The following is a 9,563-nucleotide window of genomic DNA, read 5'->3' as shown; positions in this document are numbered from 1 at the left end:
GCCTCACCACCCTCACAATAAAAGAATTTCTTCTTATCCAAACCTATCCAAACCTATCCCCCTCAAGTCTGAAGTCATCCCCCCTGTCCTGTTGCTACATGCCCTTATAAAAAGTCTCTCTCCACCTTCCTTGAGCCCCATTAGGTGCTGGAAGGTGCCTTCTCCTCTCCAGGCTGAACAGCCCCAGTTCCCTCAGCTTCTCTGTGCAGGAGAGGTGTTTCAGCCTCCTGCTCATCTTCACATCCACTCTGCACAGACCAGATCATAAATGTCCTCTGCAGCTTTGTGTCCTTAAGAACTGGGACAGGGGATGGTGTTTAATTCAAAAGGCCTGAAATAACATGACTTAAACACATTATGTGATTTCAGCTGAGTGATAATTTTATAGCAAGTGCAAGTGAAGTATCTGTGCCATTGCAGCAAGGCATAAGGGCATTCCAGGAGTGCTGGAGGAAGCAAGGCTTGCTGGAGCATGTCAGGGGACAGAGAGGGGTCAGACACTGCACAGTATTTTCCATCCTGCCTGTGAGGGATGGTCTCTGGAGCATCATCTTCCCTTAGCCATGCCAACTGCCAACTGGCATGGCCCAGCCACAGACAGCAGTAACCTGCCAACTAAGTGACATGGATAATTACCGTCCAGGGCTTAAGCTCACCACCAGATGTTCGTTTATTTAGCTATGTGGACACAGAGTCTTATACCCAAACACCCTCCCAGAAAAGGACTGTATATCAGCAAAAGAGAGACTAACTCTAAAAGTGCAGATAACCTTTTAACCCAAGAGCCCAATCTTACAGATATTTTTGCTCTTTCTCCCTCCCTCCCTCAACTTCCTATCAGCAAAAAGAGAATAATAGCAAATCGGGGATGAAGCAATCAATTCACTGCAGTCCACAGAGCATGGAGAGGACAATAAGAACTAGAAAAAACCCTGTCCAGAAAATACCAGTTCTGCTTTCAGAGGGGACTCAAAGAGCACACAGGAAATCCTGCTGCAAACCCTACTGTGAATAACAAGAGCAGCCTCCAGCACATGAGACTGGGCCTTGTGCTCTGTGATGCTGTTTTTAACTCCACTCCAGATGGACAAAGGGCAGGGGGCAGTAACCTGGATTCATCCCACCACACTTCTGTATGCAGACATATAACTTAAACCACCCAATTTAGGAGCTCTGCCACCCCTGGATTCTATTGCTAACAGAGAGAAATGAGATACCATTTTGTAAGATCCCCCTAAAACCTCAGTTAGGTTAGTTACCTACAATGGAGAAGGATGAATCTACAAGTTGATTTTGCAGTGGAAATTATCCCATCTAAATGTTTTTTTGAGAAGGGCAATAGCTGAATTAAGCAGAGCCAGCAGCATGCTGTACATAAATGCACCAGTGGATAGGGCCCTGTAAAGAAATGAGGTCACAGAGAGGCTATTTAAAAAAAAAAAATTAAAAATTGATCAGATTTTTTTTTCCAGGCAAAATTTAAAAGATAATCAGAGAAAAGGAAGTGAAAGTTTCTTACACAATCCCATTTTTTGTAATTTGAGAAACTATTAGAGATTGCAGGCAAATAAGGCATTTATAAAACCCAACACTGCTTCCTTGATTAAAAAAAAAGTTACTGAATAGCTTTTGCAAAAAAGTTTTGAGTAGTCCTTTTCTGAGGACCACAAAGCAGAGCTAAGTAGGTTGCTCTGTTGCAGGTCGGCACAGATTCCTTCACCTGGTGTCACCTATAAAAAGACCAAAAGAGGCTACTGGTATTAACAGAGAATAATACATGTGGCTGTTCCCTGTTATCTTTTTGGTTCTGTTCTCACAAAAACGTTTCTAGAAAACAACAGAAATCTTTTCAGATGCCATCTCCACTGAACTGGGGCATTGAGGAGCTAATGGCTCTGAGAAAAATCAGGGAGGCAGAGCAGCACTTTGCGTGTGAAAGGTTTTTACATTTTTATTTTTCTCCAAATGTTCTCAACAGAGCTGTGATGGATTAAAAAATGATTTACCACAAGATGATGCAGGAAGAAGAATAAAACAATTACTTAAATTACCATAAACAAGCCATCATTTGTTAGGAAAAATATTTAGCTACTAAATTTGTTTTGAAATATAGGTAAATGTCTTCAGGGTGTTTGTTTGAGTATCTGTTCATCTAGTCAAAGATCAGCTGCAGAAAATGCCCTTATTTGAGATCAGTGATGCAAGACCTTCATCTTCAGCAACATCACAACTCAACAAAGACAGGATTGTTTGTTGAGATTCCATAAGCTAAATGTGTCCTTTCTCTCTAAGTCACATAATACAAACATTACATAGCTCACTCAAGAGAGAAGCTGACCTCATGGCTCTCTTACTGACTTCCTCTGGACTAGATTAAGGCTGTCAAAACTGTGCCCATGTAAAGCTCCAGGAACACAAGAATGCCACAAACATGTCCCAAGAAGCAGGTACACATTGTCTCTGCCTGGAGAAATAAATCTTCAGGCAGCATTGAGAAGACAGGACAAACTCTGTGTGCTGTTATTGCCCAGGGTACAAGCCCTGTAGAGAGAAATTGCCTGCAGAAGGGCCCTGGGGAGATCTAACCAGGCAAACATGCTGCCAAGCCAAGTAGGGGCTGCTTTAACACTTGCCAGGAGAACATCAACACCCTGGGAATCACTATGCTGTGCTGAGCTCTCTTTGTGCAGGTTAGATTCCTGTACCAAGTACAACACAGCCTGACACCCAGGCTTTAGGGTTTCATCCCCCCAGGCTCGCCTTTGGAGAGGCAGCACTTGCAGCACCAGCTATATACAGCACAGGAGATGTGCTCTGGTTGCATGCAAAGCTGCCACACACCAGAAACAACCAAGTCAAAAATATTCAGTGAAAAAGCAGCAACTTTCAGACGCACTGGAGGAAGAAGGTCATTTGCAGCTTGACTACAATCTACATTTCACTTGGTTTGAGGCCACACACCAGCTGCAGTGCTGATTACAAAGACTGAGGCAGCCAGATATTTTATTCCAAAACTTATTCAACAGAGAATATATATTTTACATGAAAGATTTATATGATCCAAAGAGAAACCAGAGCATGTTTCAGCCAAATACTTTTCTGTGTACTCTTTTTTTAAAAAAATACATTTTTCTTTTGGAAAGCAAAAATATTTGCCTAAGGTGAGTTTCCTGGAGTTCATTTGCTAAGAATGGAAAAAAAAAAAACCAACCTCAATGACGTTTATGAATTTTATTTAGAATTAGCATTTTCCATGTAGAAAAAAGAAGATTTCACCATGTCTAAGTCGGCATTTGCTTACCCAGCAGCCTTCTGGTCCTATTCTCTCCAGTATAGCCCTACTTTCTCTTCACATCCACAGCTCAAGTTGTCACATAAATTATAGAGAGTACAGACCAGTAAGAGACTTAAGTAGGGGCTTTCCTCTGAGAAGCCATGTGTGACCAAAAGTAACACTGCAAATAACAAGAATAATGGGTAAAGGAAAAGTACTTGCTTTGGTAGACATTTCTTACATGCCTCTCTGCTGTCAAGAATCACCATGCTGAACTGTCCTAGGCCATGTATCTATTTGCAGCCAGAAACATTGCAGCTCCCCAGGTTCCTGATGCATACATCTAACTTCCATTTCTATAATTACCATTTTCAGGATCTGTGAAGGCATTCTGGCACAGCTTCAGCTCTCAAAAGTGTAAGTATAGGGAACACTTCAAGTTTTTTTCAAGGATTCAAACAGTGAAAACTATATTAAATAGAAAGGATTTGAAATTCTGCAGCAGTTGAAAATAAGCAGAAAATTTTAAAGTGACTAATGGGGCTAAATATTAGTCAGATGACAAAACACATGTACAGCAGTTTACCTAATTTGAAAAAAACACTCTGATTTTGTAAAATCAATGTGATAACATACAGCATGACCCCTTTTCTTCTGTTTCCTTTGGCTGAGCAAGCAGATAGCTTTTGAAACACTACACAGATCTCATGATCTTTCAAGTGGTCATTCTTTCAGCAGCATCTGCAGTACCACATCCTGACTGAGGTCAGGTCTCCAGGGACATGCTCTTCCTTCAGAAAAGCATCTTCCATCTGATACAAAACCAGAAAAGGAAAGGTGAGCACTTTCTCAGTGACACTGGTAAAGAGGAAAAACACTTGCTCATGACCTGGGTCCTGAAAAATTAAACCAGATGAATCCTACAAGACAAGTCCTCTCACTTGGGAGCAGAGTGAAACATGCAGGGTTAAAGGCTGTTCCTCCTGCAAGCAGCTTGGGTTAGAGCCATGGTATTGTAGATTACCCTTGGGCAGCAATATTGAGGAGGGATAAAGCTCCAAAGCACAGCATCAGAGCAGTAAGATTTGGTACTGCCTTCCCCACAAAATTCATTACACAAGGTCCAAGAAAAATCTCAGCCCTGAACATATTAATGATCATTTTTTCAACAAGATTTTATTATCCTGATTTTCCAAAGTCTGCAAATTTTTTTCAGTTGTGGCTTTCTGTACTATGGAGCAGAGTGGAAAAAAAAAGCTATCTTTTTCCATAATTTAGAAGATACCTATATCTTTGGATGTGCTTTCACCTAATTCTCAGAAATAGCACTACTAGAAGAATTACCTAGTTATTGGGAAGGTGCTGTATCAGGCTGCAAAATGTTATTAAATCTACCATTAGGTGGACAACAGTGGGATGAAACTCATCAGTTCCCAATTCACAGTGGCAGAACATCAAATGGAAACCAGCCAGCAAAGATGAAAGCCCATTTAGGGTGATGAGGTTCCAGTTAAAGGATATTGAGGCTCAGCAATGATACGACCTGAAAAGATTTATGCAGCCTCTCAGCACATAACTGAAAAAGGTACATGGCATGCAGGGACTAGCAGGAGCTTTGGGGCACTAAAATAAATTTCCTTTACTTGATCATGTGAGAATCCGGAGACCATCCTGTGACTTGCAAGCTATGACACAGCATTCATCAGTGAAAGCCAGCAAAAAATAACTCAAAGTAACTAAAATCTGACTGAATCTGAAAGTAATGAAAGTACATTTGAAAGTAATTGCTCATATGTCAGAGGGCACACACACACACAGAGGGCAGCCCTTGGAATAGCAAAGGTGAAAAAAACAAAATTGCAAATTGCTATTTATCCCCTAGATTATATCTTCTCATTTACAAATATTATTGATATATATTTTGACAGTTCATCAGTGTAATAGATTTCAAAGGGGAGACAGCAAGTGCCTATCATAAATATCCGTTCAGCCAGAGCTCACTAACAAGGCAGCAGAGTCAGGAAGTGATACCATAGGAAGCTCATGGGCCAACTTCTGCACTTTATGACAGCAATAGCAGCACTGAGAGTTTCCAGCAATTGATTTCCACAGCCACAAAATGAGAAGTCCCTTGGAAGATATCTACTGGGAACATTGCTCTAACCTTCCTTCCCCTTCTCTTTCTAATGGAGGAAAAAATAATGAAAAGAGTTTTAAAAATCAAGCAGATGTAACTAGATCCAGAGTGGAGGCTGGTGATGAGAACCTGCCGACAGTGAAGAGATTAAAAGCACCTATTAAACAGAAGAGGAGGATAACAGAGAAGAAAAAAGAAGTTTAAGGTGTGAAAATCCACATGTCTCTATATTTATGAAGATGATATTAGTAAGATCTAAAAGGAAAGAGTGGAAGCTGGAAAATCCTGCACACATTTCAGAATATGGCACATTCCCAAACATGATACTATGTGCGAGGTTTTGACACCTTCAGCATCTTCAGCAGGAAATACATTTGCCATAAGTAAATTTGCCATCATTGCTGAAGTTCTAGTCAACTGACTAAGAGCAAATAACAGCTGGTTTTCTTATCAAACATTATGTAAAACATTAACACATAGGACTGCCATGACAAATCCTCCCTTGGGGTACTTGGCCTCATGTGTAAGCCTAAAGCAGCTTTTACTGGAAGCAAATGAAGCTAGCAAATCTATCCCACAACTACGTCCAAAAGCTAAAACACTAATAAGGCTCCAGCAGATGCTGCAATCAGCTACAGCAATCATCTGGCTGCTTGGCCCCTCTTCCACTCCACAAAGGATATGTTTTGGATGGAATGAATTTATGGAAAAGGTGGCAAGAAAAGCTCAGGTCACTTGTCTGCAGCAGCTCAAGTTTTGTGAGAGTTCTGCTGCACTGGGGATTCAGCAAGTGGGGCAGTACTGGGGTACCTCCCACCAGGCTCAGGTCTGGAGCTGACAGCGGGGGAAGAAGGAAAAGGGGCAGAAGTCTCAGGTGCTCAGGACGTAAGAACAGTGCAGTGAAAGGGAAGAAGGTGAGAGGAATATCCCAGCTCATTTGTTGAAGTAGAAGGAAAATAGAGAGCTTAAAGTCAGGTATTGAGGGAAGGAGCAGCAATGTGGTTTCCACACACTCATAGGGAAACCATGATCCCAAACATCTCTGAAGGTACTGGACAGGAGGGCACAGGTCCCTTCTGGAGAGCACCTTTGTAGAGTCAGGGTAACCTGTCCCAGACAACCCACTAGAAGACTGTGGGGTCTCCAGTCATTCCTTTGAGAAGCAGGGGGGGTGTTATCCCTATTCCTCCTTTGCTACAACAGTGTTTATGCAGGGCCTCAAACACCAGCAGCAGAGGTAGAACAGAGCCTCACTCTCCCATTTGAAATCCCCATCTTAAACCACAACAGTCAGATTATTAACTTGTATGTTTTTCATCAACAGATCTCAAACCATCTATTCTCAGTTCACAGATACAACCATGAGTAGGTTGAGGTATACAGACTTTCCCAAAGCCAGAGAGGAAGTGAGGAGACTGTGGATGAGCCCTGTATGGGGACTGCCAGGCTCCTTCCTCTTCCACAGCTGGAGAGGAGGCCACAACTCAAGAAAAGAATCCCCTCTCTTCCACTTCTGTTTTCAGGCCAGTGTGCATATCAGAAGTGACCAAATGAGGCAAGAGGAAGCCAAATTAAGCCCAAGTTTGTTTTTATATCAATGATACACCTTTTGCAGTGAACTCATGCTACTGCTTTGCTGATTAAATATTTGAATGGAGAGGAACCAATTGGCAAGTGTCATGTCTTATTTGCAAGTGAATACACCAGATCTTTTACTGCAGTGAGAAAACAAATAATCAGACCCCCAAATTCATCCACCTTCCCTTTAGCAAGAGCCACATTGTGTTGTTACATCAGCAATTGAAATATGAGAGGGTGCTTGTGTTTATACTCAGAGAAGTCATATACAGATTCCATCTGTTCAACATTTGGAGCAAATTTGCAGCAATTACTCAGGCTGAAAATTGCTTTGGAGTTTTGTCTGTTGTTGCTTGATTTGAAATAAATCAGTGGTGCAGTGCCTCACTTCTGAACACAGACACACATGTCAAAGTGACAGGATAGCAGATGAACTTTGGCTGCTCTGATTTGCGAGACATTCAGGTGCTGTTGACTCTCACATGGTGGTTTTCTCAAACATAGACTTTGGAGAAATCCAGGAAGAACTAAAGCTGCTACTGAGGTGAGGAATTATTATCCTGGAGGCATTAATATACCTCTGCAAACTAAAGTCATTCCCCCTTGGACAAAGTCCATCCTGTGTCATGGGTTCTGGGACAGAGCCATCCATAGCCAATGTCACATCCCACAGTTGCAGCTGCATTGCTAAAAGGAGTTGCCCTGGAGTCTAACAGAGGTATCAGTTAAACTGAGGCACAGGTGATTCCCAGCTATTTGACCTCATCAGGCCCAGACTTAGATCCAAACTTTGAAGCAGCAGTCTCTTGCTGAACAGGACAGCCAAGACTCTGGATCTCAGCAGTATCAAGAAGAATTAAGAAATTTGGAGTTTCCTACAGTTTTGCTGATTGGGCTCTAAGAGAATTAGAGAGATGAATTTCAAACTCAATCCTTGATACGACCAAAGAGGAAACCACAAAAGAGAAAAATTAATTTCAGTCATTCAAATGTAGTTGAATATGCTCAGCTGCAACTTCAGGAAAAAATCAGAAGAAGAATTTAGCTGATTGGATTTTGAACCAGAAACAACTCCCACTAAAGTGCCAGATGTTCAACAGTAGTCACAAATAATAAGGGTTAAGCCCTATATCACCATTATCCAGTCCTTCAAAATCCTTGACTGATGGGAAGCTTTTTACATGAAGGTAGGCTATTCAAGTAGGCTACCTAGCCCTGCCTAGCTTGTGAGATCAAGTGGAGTAAGGCAAAAGGACTGGCTACCCCAGCTAACAAATTAGTAGGATGAGAGAGTGAAAGCATGTGCTGCTCTGAGAATCAGGCTAACTATGTGGGTGGCAAAGAGATGGGAAATGGGTTGGAGGGAGTCAGTATGCATTCCCAGCCCCTGATCCTCTAAAAAATTTGTTGACAATGGTGCTGCAGCCAGGGAGCTTTGGAAGATGAACAGCTTGGCTGGTGGAAAAACCTGTTCTCTGGCCACCCACACCATAGAAACCAGCAAGCAGTTGGCTTCAGAGGGATAAAAGGTTATTTCTCTGGATGAAACACACTCAACAATTAAGGGTAAAGTGTCAAAGTTAGGCATTGAGTGAGTCCTAGCTAACACCCGGTGACTGCAGCATGACTTGTGAGACACTGACACCATGACACCATCTGTTTATGATTTATGCTGAGCAGACTGCATATAGAAACAGATGGGAGGTGTCAGGTCTGATCAGAATTGTTGTGCTGGTGATTCCACAGCACATTATATAGCTGACAGCCTTACTTTCCCACATACTTCTATAAAGAGCAAAGTGTTTATATTCATGTTACTCAGGGAATCATTCCTGCTGAATCTCCCACTGGACAGAATCCTGAAGTTATACAGCTGGGGCAGATCTTTATTATTGTATTGGGTGTCACTTTGTCTTGTTCAATATGACCAAAATAAGGTTCCAAAGTATCTTTTTCAGGCTAGTTCTCAAGGTGAAGTGGGAAAATTGCTGAGACTGCCTTCAAGTTTGCTCTGAAGTGACTCTCAGGCCCTGCTGTTCTTTAGCACTGCCATCCCTGCTATTTCAAGTCTCAGCTTTAGAAGGTTTCCTTTACGCTTTCATGATTTCATGTAGTTGTAAAAGTTGAGTTTTCATGACCATGGAAAAAGATAATAAATGTAATTCAGATTCAAAATAACAGAAATCTCCAATGGAAGGAGACTCCTGGACTGTCTAATCTCTCACTTGAAGGAGGATCATTTCCAACACTGGAATCGGTCAACCATGGCTTTGTTGAACTGGAGCTTGAAAACCTCCAGCTTAAAAGACTTGCACAACTTCACTGGGCAGCATGTTCAGAAGTCAAAATCCAAATATAAAAAAACTCTGTTTTCTCCAAGACTGATTTATGATTTTAACATAAACACCTGGCAAGGATACCTCCAAGACAGTTTCTCTAATTTAAATAATACACCATAAAGCACATTTTCTGCATTATCACTGTGGACTTCCCTCAGTTATTAGGAGATTCAAATCAATAAATATTAGATCAAAATAGCAAAAAAAAAAAAAAAAAAACCAAAAAAAACAAAAC

The sequence above is a fragment of the Serinus canaria genome, chromosome 5 (genome assembly GCF_022539315.1).
Source record: "Serinus canaria isolate serCan28SL12 chromosome 5, serCan2020, whole genome shotgun sequence".
In the NCBI taxonomy this organism is placed as follows: domain Eukaryota; kingdom Metazoa; phylum Chordata; class Aves; order Passeriformes; family Fringillidae; genus Serinus; species Serinus canaria.
The sequence above is the reverse complement of the archived record's forward strand: the minus strand, read 5'-3'. Positions refer to the sequence as shown.